This window comes from Choloepus didactylus, chromosome 8 (genome assembly GCF_015220235.1).
Source record: "Choloepus didactylus isolate mChoDid1 chromosome 8, mChoDid1.pri, whole genome shotgun sequence".
Lineage (NCBI taxonomy): Eukaryota > Metazoa > Chordata > Mammalia > Pilosa > Megalonychidae > Choloepus > Choloepus didactylus.
This window is the reverse complement of record NC_051314.1, coordinates 75,485,372-75,500,995: the sequence shown is the minus strand read 5'-3', so window position 1 is coordinate 75,500,995 and position 15,624 is coordinate 75,485,372. Positions and strand designations below refer to the sequence as shown.

At 39.1% G+C, this 15,624-nt stretch overlaps 1 pseudogene; it reads left to right on the top strand.

Annotated features, from left to right (window-relative positions):
- Window positions 1-339: 339 nt before the first annotated feature.
- LOC119542691 lies at window positions 340-7,856 on the top strand (annotated as a pseudogene).
- The last annotated feature ends 7,768 nt before the right edge of the window (window positions 7,857-15,624 follow it).

Here is a 15,624-nt window from a genome sequence, read left to right as displayed (position 1 = left end):
AATTTCTAGCAATGCTCACTGGGGGAGTTAAGTGTCCTGATTATTAGGTCCCAAGTAACTCTTAAGGGCTTGTCTCTTTGATGGAGTTGCAGGCTATTGTGTTGCTAACCACAGCCTCTTAGTCTTTATTTTAAATAATAAAACTTGAAATTTCTTCACTCCATGACAACTTTCTGCATCTTATAGTTGGCCAAGAGCAGCTGGCTCCTTTCATTCCTAATTTGTACCCTTTAGGAGCTGCTGCATTCTCGGTTGGGGTCACTAACTGTAACTAGGCTGCAGCTGTCTCTTTAACCCATAATTACACCAAAATGGAAATGCAGAGAAAGGTCTGACTTAATGATTTCTAAGATCAGTATTCATAAATTGGTGGAACTGAAGAGGCAGCTCTTTGAGACACAGGTCAGGAATCTTTGTGCTTAATTCAGAAATAAGAATCCTGTGGATCAAAATCCTCATGACTGATTGGATCCCTGTTTGAAAAAAATCAACTATAAATCACATCTTTGGGACTACTGGGGAAATTTTAACATTTAGTATTCAGTGATATTAGTGAATTATTACTAATTGTGTTAGGTGTGATAATGTTAATTTGATTTTGTAAGAAATCACTTTTTTTTTAACTAAAAAAAAATTTTTTTTTTTTAATTTTAGACATGCATCCTGTTCAACTTACTGACTCGAACTTCCATCACATGGATGAGGGATTTGGCAGCTTCAACAGCTCCTAAGAAGTTTGATTTTCTTTTGGTATTATTCTCCATTCAGGAAATGTAGGTTTCTGAGTCTCAGGGGAGGAAAGCAGGCTTTTTGAACCTTGAAGACGAATTCTATAAGTAAGATGTTTTTGTCAGAGAACCTGTTCTGTTTGGCTCAGAATTAACAGATGGGGTATTGGATAAAATGAGAAATAATGTTTTCTTGTATTATTTGTGCTTAAAAAAATCTTAATAGTTTTCTTTTTCTTTATGCTGGTTCTTGGTAGAAAAATCTATACCAAGATTTTTCTAAAAATATAAACCACTGTGATAAGAAACCACTGGATAAGACTAATCCAAATCAGCCACATGTTTTTTTTATGGTTTTTTTTAAAATTTTTATTCTGGTAACATATATAAACTGAAAATTTCCACTTTTATCCACATTCAAATATACAATTCATTAGTGTTAGTTATATTCAGTCACCAACATCCATCACCAAAACTTTTCCATCATCCCAAATAGAAATTCTGTACTAGTTAACCATTGACTCCACTTTTCCTACCCCCACTCCAGCTCTTGGTAACCTGTATTCTAGTTTCTGACTCTCTAAATTTGCATATTCTAGTTATTTCATATAAATGAGATCATATAATTTTTGTCCTTTTATGTCTGGCTTATTTCACTCAGCATGATGTCTTTAAGGTTCATCTATATTGTAGCATGTATCAGGACTTCATTCTTTTTTTTTTTTATCTTCATTTTATTGAGATATATTCACATACCACACAGTCATACAAAACAAATCGTACATTCGATTGTTCACAGTACCCATAGTTGTACATTCATCACCTAAATCAATCCCTGACACCTTCATTAGCACACACACAAAAATAACAAGAATAATAATTAAAGTGAAAAAGAGCAATTAAAGTAAAAAAGAACACTGGGTACCTTTGTCTGTTTGTTTGTTTGTTTCCTTCCCCTATTTTTCTACTCATCCATCCATAAACTAGACAAAGTGGAGTGTGGTCCTTATGGCTTTCCCAATTCCATTGTCACCCCTCATAAGCTACATTTTTATACAATTGTCTTCGAGATTCATGGGTTCTGGGTTGTAGTTTGATCGTGTCAGGTATCCACCACCAGCTACCCCAATTCTTTAGAACCTAAAGAGGGTTGTCTAAATTGTGTGTAAGAGTGCACACCAGAGTGACCTCTCGGCAGCTTTTGGAATCTCTCTGCCACTGAAGCTTATTTCATTTCCTTTCACATCCCCTTTTTGGTCAAGAAGATGTTCTCCATCCCATGATGCCGGGTCTACATTCCTCCCTGGGAGTCATATTCCACGTTGCCAGAGAGATTCACTACCCTGGGTGTCTGATCCCACGTAGTGGGGAGGGCAGTGATTTCACCTTTCAAGTTGGCTTAGCTAGAGAGAGAGGGCCACATCTGAGCAACAAAGAGGCATTCGGGAGGAGGCTCTTAGGCACAATTATAGTGAGGCCTAGCCTTTCCTTTGCAGCAACCATCTTCCCAAGGGTAAAACCTATGGTAGAGGGCTCAACCCATCAAACCACCAAGGACTTCATTCTTTTTAATGGCTGAACAATATTCCTTTATATATGTATATCACATTTTGTTTATCTATTTATCCATTGATGGAAACTTAGGTTCTTTCCATCTTTTGGCATTTGTGAATAATCAGTGAACATGGTTGTACAGATAACTATCTGAGCTGCTTTCAATTCTTTTCAGTATATACCTAGAAGTGGGATTACTAGGTCGCATGGTAATTCTGTTTAACTTTCTGAGGAACCGCCAAACAGTTTTCCACATCTCAGCCACGTATTTTGCTTTATTGCCTGTGGTAGTTTGAAGTTGTATGTACCCCAGAAAAGGCCATGTTCTTTTAGTCCATTACTGTGGGTGTAGATCTATTGTGGGTAGGGCCTTTTGATTAGGTTATTTCAATTGAGATGTGACCCACCTCATTCATGGTGGGTCTTAATCCTCTTACTGGAATCCTTTATAAGAAGATAAAACACATAGACAAAAACACCCAGAAAAGTTTAGAGAAAAAGCAGCAGATTGGAGAATCCAGAAGCTGGAGTAACAAAACCTGGGAGAGAAGGACCAACAGACATCACCATGTGCCTGGCAGTATCTGACAGAGGAGCCCAAGTTCCTCTGTCTTCAGAAAAGGTATTGTCCTCTTGATGCCTTAACTGGAACATTTTCATGGCCTTAGCACTGTAAATTTGTAAGCTAATAAATCCCCATTGTTAACAGCCAGTCCATTTCTGGTATGTTGCATTTCGTCAGTTAGTGTGCCGGTTTGAGTGTATTATGTCCTCCAAAACTCCATTATCTTTGATGTAATCTTGTGTGGGCAGAGTTATCAGTGTTGATTAGATTGTAATTCTTTGAGTGTTTCCATGGAGATCCACCCCACCCAACTGTGGGTGATGACTCTGATTGGATAATTGCCATGGAGGTGTTACCCCACCCATGCAGGGTAGGTCTAAATTAAATCACTGGAGCCATATAAATGAGCTGACAAACAGAAGGAACTCAGTGCAGCTGAGAGTGACATTTCGAAGAGGAGCTACAGCCAAGAGGGACACTTTGAAGAATGTACAGAAGCTGAGAGAGTAGCTGCAGATGAGAGACAGTTTGAAGATGGCCATTGAAAGCAGACTTTTGCTCCAGAGAAGCTAAGAGAGGACAAACACCCCAAGAGCAACTGAGAGTGACATTTTGGAGAGAAGCTGATGCCTAGAGATGAACGTCCTGCGAGAAAGCCGTTTTGAAACCAGAACTCCAGAACAGACGCCAGCCATGTGCCTTCACAGCTAATAGAGGTTTTCTGGATGCCATTGGCCATCCTCCAGTGAAGGTACCTGATTGTTGATGCGTTATCTTGGACACTTTATGGCCTTAAGACTGTAACTGTGTAACCAAATAAACCTCCTTTTATAAAAGCCAATCCATTTCTGGTGTTCTGCATTCCAGCAGCATTAGCAAACTAGAACAGTTAGCAAACCAAAACACTGCCTCAAACTCTTCTGTAGAGATGTCAAGGAATCTCTGTACCCAAAGAGACCTCCCAAGAATGTTGTCCCTCTATCTAAATGTTTATGGCCCATGGTGTTGCAGTTAGCCTTTGCTGCATAAACTACCCCAAACCACTCCAAAACCTAGTGGCTTAAAACGATTTATTATTTCTAACTATCCTGTGGGTTGGCTGGCTTTAGCTGGATGGTTCTTCTACTCCATCAGGTGGAGTCCTTCATGTGGCACAGTCATTGGAGATGGTGATTCAAGATCGCCTCACATATTTGGCAGTTGGTGCCTGCTATTGGCTGGAGCTTCTCTTTCCACACAACTTCTCTAGCAGGGCAGCTGGACTTCTTCACAAGGCTCCAAGAAAGTGAAAGTGGAAGCTACCAGGTTTCTTGAGTCCTAGGCCTTGAACTGTCACTGCTTTATTTCCACCATATGGTTAAATCAAGTAACAAAGCCAGTGCAGATTCAAGGGTTGGGGAAATAGATGCCACCTCTTGATGACAGGAGGATCATGCCTGCATATACAGAGATGGGAGGGACTGTTGGTAGCCATCTTTGCAAAAAAAATCTATATATAGGGAAAGAGAAAACTGAAAAGAGGACCAAGTAGTTGAAGTTCAGAAAAGAGGAGAAACATGAGATGAGCGATAGGGGAAAAAATATACCTGTGCTCCCACAATGCTTTTGTGAGTGACTACTCTTGAATTTCCCCCAGGAAAATTAGCTGAAGGTGTATGTGTGTTTCTTTGTCTTAATAAATGCAGAAGACATCATGCATTTTGTCTGCTTCTTTGCCCTTAAGTCAAGGATGTGAAAACAAATTCATATATTAAGTCATACTGTTGTATTTAGAATATAGACTCTAAAACTGCTTAAGTTTGAATCCTAATACCATCATTTACACAGTTACCTAATTTCTCTAAGCTTCAGTTTCCTCTTTTTAAAATGGGGTTAAAAGCAATATCTACATTATTGGTTTATTGTGGGGATTAAATAGGATAATGTACATAGTTCACTGCCTGGCAGAGTAAACACTGCATAAATGTTAGTCATTATTATTAAATCTATTAAACCTGTTCTCATTTGATAGAGACTCTACCACTGGTAGGTGAGGGTTAGGGGTCCCAGTGCACGTTTAAAGTAATCATCTTTGCCTTTTGAGATAAGTAGCCCATAATTTACTTATTTTGCTTTTTTTCCTGTCTTTATTGACAAGCAAAAAGAATATTAAAACTGTAATATTTAGAATAGGAATGAACATCAGAGGTCACCTAAACTTTCATGCAATGGGACTGTTTTAGCTTACTGGCTGCTAAAACAAATACCATAAAATGGGTGGGCTTAACAACAGGAATTTATTGGCTCACAGTTTCAAAGGCTAAAAAGGCTTGCTTCCTCCCAGGGCCGGTATCTTCTGGCTGCCTGGTAATCTTTGGGTTCCTTGGCTTTTCTGTCACATGGCAGTGCACATGGCAGTGCACATGGCATTGTCTCTTCCTTTCTCTTCCAGGTTCCGTTGATTCCAGATTCTGGCTTCTCCCTGTGGCTTCTCCTTCTGTGTTCAATTTCCTTTGCTTGTAAGAACTTAAGCCATTAAGGCCCACCGTCATTCACTTTGGGCACGTTTTCAAAGGTCCTATTTACAGATGGGTTCACACTCCCAGGTCCAGGGGTTGGGACCCGAACATGCCTTTTGTGGGGGGCATGATTCAATACAACCATGGACAAATCCTCAGAGAATTCTGACAGAACCTAGCCTCTATTTGAGGTATTATTATCCAATAATAGTGCCTAATATTTGTAGACTATTTTAGAGTTTAAAAGCCTTTTCATAGGCATTATTTAATTCTCACTGTATTAATTTTACAGTAAGGGACACTTGAGTCTCAGAGGAATCAAATTACAACCATATCCAGTACCACACAGCAATTAAGTGACAGAACTGGTATGTTAATCCAGGTGTTACGATACTACAACTTAGTTAAAAATATTTCAGGGCAGTGTGATATTATGAGTATGTGAATTAAAATGATATCACCCATGCAGCTAGCATTGTAGTCAAGAATTCACACTTCAGAAGGATTACCATAAGCACTCCAACTGTCTTTTACTCTGATCAATGCTAGATACTTTGCTTATTAAACTAAAGAATATCAGAAATGGGTTTATAGTGGAAAGATTATGGATCATTAATTTTAATAGTGGATGTTAGAAATGGGCTTTCATTGAAAATAGTGGTATTGTGGATTGACTAAAATATTTTAAATGCCCCCCATGTTTACATGAATTGGGTCTACAAATCTAGCAAAGCCTATAGCCTTTATCCTTAGGGGGATGGTTTCTAAGACTTGATATCTAAAAGGTCCATTGTCTTGCCATTGGGGTAGAGGATTTCTGGTTGCTGGATATCAACCTTAAGGGTAATAAAATCCCAATTCTGTAATGTTATTGCATCTATCTTGAGAGAAGGTTCATGCTAAATGTGGTGGGATCATAGAATATAGTGCTTATGGACTAGATTATTTAAATAAAAATATTTGTTTAATAAATAAATGCCATCTTCTGACTTATAAACTTATGTTCTTTTTATTACATCATAGCTATACCAGCTCCTTTACTACAGCTTGCTTAAGTGTTTTTTCCTTGTATAAGAAGAAATACATAGACCAATCTCATTTATAAATATAGATGCAAAAATTCTAAACAGAATATTAGCAGGGAGAATCCAGCAATGTTTCAAAAGAATGATACTCTATGACTAAGTAAAATTTATTTTGGGAATGCAAGGATGGTTAAATATTAGGAAAATAAATCACTATAATTTAAACAATCATATTGAGATTATATTAATAAATGCTGAAAAACTTGTGATAAAAGTCAGCATCTACAGATAATGATAATAATAATAAACAATAGCTAAGTAAATAAGAATTCAAGGAAATGACTTAAATATAACAAAGACTATATATCTAAACAAATAGCAAATATCCTAAATGGTACACTAAAGCAGTTCAGTTAAAATCAGAAACTAAATAGAATGTTCCCTATTTACCATTTATTATTATATATATATATTTTTAAATTTTCATTACTATTACACACGCGCTGCTGCAGCTGCTCCAGCCAGTGCTTTGCTCGGGTTCCTTGGAGCGGTAAGTCAACTGCCTTCGGAAGCATCTGCGAGCCGGCAGCTGGTGGTTAGTGGCTGTCACCTGGGACCCTCTAGTGACCCAGGGAGAGGAAAATGTCTCTAAATCCATCGCATACACGTTGAAGCAAGTTAAGAGTACTAATATGAAGCACAGAAGCAGATGATGCCAAATAACAAGCAGTAGTTGGTATACATTTGGTGAGTGAGGCATTTCCTTCTTCCACTGCTGCTGAGAGGGCAGAAATTTGTCAAATTCAGTATGAAAAGGAATTCGCAGAAGGTATTAGCAAATGAGGGTCCTGGAAAAACTGAAGGTAGCAACACCAAATGCTGACTTGGAACAAGATTCCAAGAAGGAGTTCCAAATGCTAGTGTGTAAGAATGCAGATTCCAGAGGGGATTGTTGGAGCAGGAAATAATGAAGAGATTCCATTTTCAAGGTCTTGACCTTATTCAGTCAACTGTCTTTAAACCTCTGACACCAAAAACACCACCTCCTGTACTTAGGCTAAGTGAAAGACCTATAGATTTTCTGGATTTAGAAAAATCTCTTCCAGTCTCTCAAAATGAAGAAATCCATGCAGCTGGCAGGCTAAGAAGAGAGCACTCTAGGACTGAAAATGCTGTTAGCCAAAATGGACAGCTGGTCAGAAAAAATTCCATATGTGTGTTGCCAGTGGGTCTGCTGCTGCCATTTGTAATCCCCATCAAGTTGGCATCAGGTGTGACATTTCAAATATAGATATGTCAATTGAAGGAACTTCAGATGACATGACTGTTGCAGATGCCGCTGTGTTAAGGTGACAGATAATCAAACTAAAGACATCTACAATTTCTAGAAGAGGAGAACAAAGAATGTGCTAAAAGAGAAAGAGTCATGTATTCAAATACTGTAGAATTTTGGCTGCTTAATAATTGGCTCTGGTTTCTCTGCTAGAGGTAAATTCAGCTTTCAAAAATATTTGCCTCACAGCTAACAGCTGGAAATATAAAGAATTTGCGAACGTCAAAAAAAAAAAAAAAAAATACACAGGCACATGGTTTAAAGTGTCAAGTAATTCTAAATAGTTTGTTATGTAGAAAGCAGTCCCCCTTATTCCCCTCTCTGCTGGTTTGTATGTATTGTGTCCCCCAGAAAAAGCCATGTTCCTTGTTGCAGTCTTGTCAGACATATTGGTGTTGATTAGGTTGGAATGTTTGGATTGGGTTGTTTCATGGAGATGCACCCCACCTAACTGTGAGTGATAACTCTGGTTGAATGGTTTCCATGGAGGTGTGGCCCCGCCCATTCAGCATGGGCCTTGATTGGTTTCCTAGGGCATTATATAAGCTTAGACAGAAGGTGCGAGCTTGCTACAGTCAAGACAGACAGTTTGAAGAAAGCACAGTAGCTGAGAGAGTAGTGGTAGCTGAGACAGATATTTTGAAGATGCCATTGGAAGCTGATGCAGACATTTTGGAGAACACCATTTTGAAACACAACCTGGGAACAAGCAGATACCAGCCATGTGCCTTCCCAGCTAACAGAGGTTTTCTGGATGCCATTGGCCATCTTCCAGTGAAGGTACCCAATTGCCGATGCGTTACCATGGACACTTTATGGCCTTGAGACTGTAACTGTGTAACCAAATAAACCCCCTTTTATAAAAGCCAATCCATTTCTTGTGTTTTGCATTCTAGCAGCATTAGCAAACTAGAACACCCTCTTTCCCTTTCTCAGGGATTACCTATTATAAAGGAAAACATACAAAAACCAATAGCTTTTCTGTATTTTAGCAATAAGTATCTGGAAAACAAATAGAAATATTCCATTCCCAATAGTGCCAAACATATAAAATATTTAGAAATTAACAAGAAAGTTTACAGAAACCAAATAAAGAAAATAGGGAAATATTATTGAAGGACATAAAATAAGATCTGAAAAAATGGAGAAACAAGCCACATTCTTGGGTTGAGAAGACTTAATATTATTAAAATGTTAACCTCCAACCCAAATAATACATCAATTCAGGAAATTTGGATTAACATTCCAATAGAATTTTTTGGGGGGATGGAATTGGATGAAATGATTAAAAACTATATGGAATAGGAAAGAATGAAAAATAAAAAATGAGTTTTAAAGGACTTGCCTAACCAAATATCAAAAGTATAAAACTCTAGTAATTAAATCAATATAGACTTAATTTAGTAATAAGCAATTAAGTCAGTGGAACAGAAGGGCAATTTTGAAAAATCTGAGTATGTATAAGAATTTGATTTATAACTATATCTGATAAGGATTTAATATCCAGAATATATAAAGGATTCCTACAACTCAACACAAAAAGACAAGCAATCTAATTAAAAAATGGGCAAAGTGCTCTGGAGGGCAGTGTGGTGGTTCCTCAGAAAGCAAGGATAAATTTGCCATATGATCCAGCAATCCCATTATGTGGTATATATTTGGAAGAACTGAAAGCAGGGACATGAATAGACATTTGCACACTGATGTTTATGGCAGCATTTTTCACAATTGCCAATGGAAGGAGGCAGCCCAAGGGTCTATCCATTGCTGTGTGGAAGGGTGAACTGTGGTGTATACATACAATGGAATGTTATGTGGCTGCAGAAAGGAATGAAATCGTGATGCATGCAACCACGTGAGTGAAACTTGAGGACATTATGTTAAGCGAAACAAACCAGAAACAAAAGGAAAAAAAAATGGGCAAACAACTTGAGTAGACATTCCACCAAAGAAGATATACAAATGGTCAATAAGCACATGAAAAAATTGTCAACATCAATAGCTTTTAGGAAAACGCAAATGAAAACCACAATGAGCTACTACCACACACACCATGAGAATGGTTACAAACTGTTAAAACAAACAAACAAACCAGAAAATAAGTGTTGGAGAAGATGTGGAGAAATAGGAACTCTTGGGCATTGTTGGTGGGAATGTACAATGATGCAGCCACTGTGGAAGACAGTCTGGTGGTTCCTCAGAAAATTAAATATACAATTGTCATACGAACCGGCAATCCCACTTCAAACTATATACCCTGTTTTGGTTTGCTAAGGCTGCTGCAATGCATTATACCAAAAAGGGATTGAATTTTATAAAGGGGATTTATTAGGTTACAAATTCATTAGGTTCTAAGGCCATAAAAGTGTCCAAACTAAGGCATCAAAAGAGGATACCTTCACTAAAGAAAGACCAATGGCATCTGGAACATCTCTGTCAGCTGGGAAGGCACGGGGTTGGTGTCTGTTGACTTTGCTCCCAGGTTGCATTTCTTTCACATTCTGATTCCAGTGGCTTTCTCTTTAAGCATCTGTGGGTTCTCACTAAACTTTTCCAGGGCAAACTCTGGGTTTCATCTCTTAGCTTAGCATCTCCAAACATCTTTCTGTCTGCATTTCCAAGCCTCTTGGTCTCTGTTGGCTCTCAGCAATCTCTCTCTCCGTGAGCTCTCTTAAGGACTCCAGTAAACTAATGAAGACCCACCCTGAATAGGTGGGGTCACATCTCCATGGTAACAATCTAATTAAAAGGTCCCACCCACAATAGGTCTGTTCCCATAAAATTCAATTAAAAGAACATGGCCGATTCCCACAATACACTCGCAGTAGGCACAATGGGGACATCCAGTCCAGCCTCAAAATCTAGTAGGGGAGAAGATGGCAGATTGGTGAGCTGTATGTTTTAGTTACTCCTCCAGGAAAGTAGGTAGAAAGCCAGGAACTGCGTGGACTGGACACCGCAGAGCAATTTGACTTTGGGCATACTTCATACAACACTCATGAACATGTCAAACTGCTGAGATCAGCGAAATCTGTGAGTTTTTGTGGCCAGGGGACCCGTGCCCCTCCCTGCCAGGCTCAGTCCCATGGGAGGAGGGGCTGTCAGCTCTGGGAAGGAGAAGGGAGAACTGCAGTGTCGGCTCTTATCAGAAACTCATTCTACTGATCCAAACTCCAACCGTAGATAGACTGAGACCAGACACCAGAGAATCTGAGAGCAGTCAGCCCAGCAGAGAGGAGACAGGCATAGCAAAAAAAAAAGCAAAGAAAAACTCCAAAATAAAAGCGGAGGCTTTTTGGAGTTCTGGTGAACATAGAAAGGGGAAGGGCAGAGCTCAGGCCCTGAGGCTAATATGCAAATCCCAAAGAAAAACTGATCTCTCTGCCCCCTGGATCTTTCCTTAATGGCCCTAATTGCTTTGTCTCTTAGCATTTCAATAACCCATTAGATCTGTGAGGAGGGCCTTTTTTTTTTTTTTATCTTTTTTTTTAATCTTTTTTTTTTTTTTTTCTGTTTCTAAAACAATTACTCTGAGAAGCCCAATACAGAAAGCCTCAAAGACTTGCAATTTGGGCAGGTCAAGACAAGAGCAGAACAAAGAGAGCTCTGAAACAAAAGGCAATAATCCAGTGGCTGAGAAAATTCACTAAACACCACAACTTCCCAAGAAAATGGGGGTGTCTGCTCACAGCCATCATCCTGGTGGACAGGAAACACTCCTGCCTGTCGCCAACCCATAGCCCAGAGCTGCCCCAGACAACCAAGTGTGACGCAAGTGCTTCAAATAACACACACACACCACAAAACTGGGCGTGGACATTAGCCTTCCCTGCACCCTCAGCTGGTTGTCCCAGAGTTGGGAAGGTGAAGCAGTGTGAATAACAAAGCCCCATTCAGCCATCATTTCAGCAGACTGGGAGCCTCCCTACACAGCCCAGCAGCCCAGAACCACCCTGGGGGGATGGCACTCACCTGTGACATAGCACAGTCATCCCTCAACAGAGGACCAGGGGGTGCACGGCCTGGAAGAGGGACCCACCTGCAAGTCTCAGGGGCCATATGCCAATACCAAGGACTTGTGGGTCAGGGACAGAGACAAACTGTGGCAGGACTGAACTGAAGGATTAGACTATTGCAGCAGCTTTAAAACTCCAGGAACACCAGGGAGATTTGATTGTTAGAGCCACCCCCCCTCCCTGACCGCCCAGACATATGCCCCATATACAGGACAGGCAACACCAAGTACACACACAAGCTTGGTACACCAATTGGACCCCACAAGACTCACTCCCCCACTTACCACAAAGGCAAAGCAGGGGAGAACTGGCTTGTGGAGAACAGGTGGCTCGTGGATGCCACCTGCTGGTTAGTCAGAGAAAGTGTACTCCATGAAGCTATAGATCTGATAAATTAGAGATAAGGATTTCAATTGGTCTACAAATCCTAAAAGAACCCTATCAAGTTAAGCAAATGCCAAGAGGCCAAAAACAACAGAAAATTATAAAGCATATGAAAAAAACAGACGCTATGGATAACCCAAGACCAAGCACCCAAATCAAAAGACCAGAAGAGACACAGTACCTAGAGCAACTAATCAAAGAACTAAAGATGAACAATGAGACCACAGTACGGGATACAAAAGATATCAAGAAGACCCTAGAAGAGCATAAAGAAGACATTGCAAGACTAAATAAAAAAATAGATGATCTTATGGTAATTAAAGAAACTGTTGACCAAATTAAAAAGAGTCTGGATACTCATAGTACAAGACTAGAGGAAGCTGAGCAATGAATCAGTGACCTGGAAGATGACAGAATGGAAAATGAAAGCACAAAAGAAAGAATGGGGGAAAAAATAAAAAAAATCGAACTGGACCTCAGAGATATGATAGATAATATGAAACGTCCAAATATAAGACTCATTGGTGTTCCAGAAGGGGAAGAAAAGGGTAAAGGTCTAGAAAGAGTATTCAAAGAAATTGTTGGGGAAAACTTCCCAAATCTTCTAAACAACACAAATACACAAATCATAAATGCCCAGCGAACTCCAAATAGAATAAATCCAAATAAACCCACTCTGAGACATATTCTGATCACACTGTCACACACGGAAGAGAAGGAGCAAGTTCTGAAAGCAGCAAGAGAAAAGCAATTCACCACATACAAAGGAAACAGCATAAGACTAAGTAGCGACTACTCAGTGGCCACCATGGAGGCGAGAAGGCAGTGGCACAATATATTTAAAATTCTGAGTGAGAAAAATTTCCAGCCAAGAATACTTTATCCAGCAAAGCTCTCCTTCAAATTTGAGGGAGAGCTTAAATGTTTCACAGACAAACAAATGCTGAGAGAATTTGCTAACAAGAGACTTGCCCTACTGGAGATACTAAAGGGAGCCCTACAGACAGAGAAACAAAGAAAGGACAGAGAGACTTCGAGAAAGGTTATACTAAAGAGATTCGGTATGGGTACATTAAAGGATATTAATAGAGAGAGGGAAAAATATATATGACAAACATAAACCAAAGGATAAGATGGCTGATTCAAGAAATGCCTTCATGGTTATAACACTGAATGTAAATGGATTAAACTCCCCAATTAAAAGATATAGATTCACAGAATGGATTAGAAAAAATGAACCATCAGTATGTTGCATACAAGAGACTCATCTTTGACACAGGGACACAAAGAAATTGAAAGTGAAAGGATGGAAAAAATATTTCATGCAAGCTACAGCCAAAAGTAAGCAGGTGTAGCAATATTAATCTCAGATAAAATAGACTTTAAATGCAGGGATGTTTTGAGAGACAAAGAAGGCCACTACATACTAATAAAAGGGGCAATTCAACAAGAAGAAATAACAATCATGAATGTTTATGCACCCAATCAAGGTGCCACAAAATACATGAGAGAAACACTGGCAAAACTAAAGGAAGCAACTGATGTTTCCACAATAATCACTCTCTCCTACAGATAGATCAACCAGACAGAAGACCAGTAAGGAAATTGAAAACCTAAACAATCTGATAAATTAATTACATTTAATAGACATATATAGAATATTACATCCCAAATCACCAGGATACACATACTTCTCTAGTGCTCATGGAACTTTCTCCAGAATAGATCATATGCTGGGACATAAAACAAGGCTCAATAAACTTAAAAAGATTGAAATTATTCAAAGCACATTCTCTGACCACAATGGAATACAATTAGAAGTCAAAAACCATCAGAGACTTAGAAAATTCACAAATACCTGGAGGTTAAACAACACACTCCTAAACAATCAGTGGGTTAAAGAAGAAATAGCAAGAGAAATTGCTAAATATATAGAGACGAATGAAAATGAGAACACAACATACCAAAACCTATGAGATGCAGCAAAAGCAGTACTGAGGGAGAAATTTATAGCACTAAATGCATTTATTAAAAAGGAAGAAAGACCCAAAATCAAAGAACTAATGGATCAACTGAAGAAGCTACAAAATGAACAGCAAACCAATCCTAAACCAAGAAGAAGAAAAGAAATAACAAGGATTAAAGCAGAAATAAATGACATAGAGAACAAAAAAACAATAGAGAGGATAAATATCACCAAAAGTTGGTTCTTTGAGAAGATCAACAAGATTGACAAGCCCCTAGCTAGACTGAACAAATCAAAGAGAGAAGATCCATATAAACAAAATAATGAATGAAAAAGGTGACATAACTGCAGATCCCGAAGAAATTAAAAAAATTATAAGAGGATACTATGAACAACTGTATGCCAACAAACTGGATAATGTAGAGGAAATGGACAATTTCCTGGAAACATATGAACAACCTAGACTGACCAGAGAAGAAATAGAAGACCTCAACCAACCCATCACAAGCAAAGAGATCCAAACAGTCATCAAAAATCTTCCCACAAATAAATGCCCAGGGCCAGATGGCTTCACAGGGGAATTCTACCAAACTTTCCAAAAAGAACTGACACTAATCTTACTTAAATTCTTTCAAAACATTGAAGAAATTGGAACACTACCTAACTCATTTTATGAAGCTAACTTCAATCTAATACCAAAACCAGGCAAAGATGCTACAAAAAAGGAAAACTACCGGCCAATCTCCCTAATGAATATAGATGCAAAAATCCTCAACAAAATACTTGCAAATCGAATCCAAAGACACATTAAAAAAATCATACACCATGACCAAGTGGGGTTCATTCCAGGCATGCAAGGATGGTTCAACATAAGAAAATCAATCAGTGTATTACAACACATTAACAATTCGAAAGGGAAAAATCAAATGATCATCTCAATAGATGTTGAAAAAGCATTTGACAAAATCCAACATCTGTTTTTGATAAAAATACTTCAAAAGGTAGGAATTGAAGGAAACTTCCTCAATATGATAAAGAGCATATATGGGAGGTGGGGCAAGATGGCGGAGTGGTGAGGAGCAGAATTTCGTCTCTCCCCTAGAGCAGCTGGCAATTACCCAAGAACTATATGAAACAGTGTTTTCGGGGTCTCCAGTAACCAGTCACACATTGGACACAAGTTTGGAATTGGAGGAAAAGCTGAGATCGCAGCGAACATTGCTTCAGTCAGCCACGCCCCCGACAGGATCAGAGTCACCAGGAGAACTAAAGGCTCCACACCTCCTTACACTGGTGGGGGAGCTGCGGGCTGGCCAGCGCCACCTGCTGGACAGGAGAGGAAAAGCACCAATTCTAAAGGCCTCATAGGAGGGTCTCATTCTCAGGAAAACTCCATACCCTCCCAATGAGACCTGGGCCTCACTAGACTGGGAAAATCTGACTAGGGTCGACCATATCTGAGGAGACCCACTCACAAAAAGGTTACATAGAGGCAGAGCAAGAAACAGAAAAAACAAGAGGGGAAAAATTCTGATCAACTAAATAGAACCTAAGT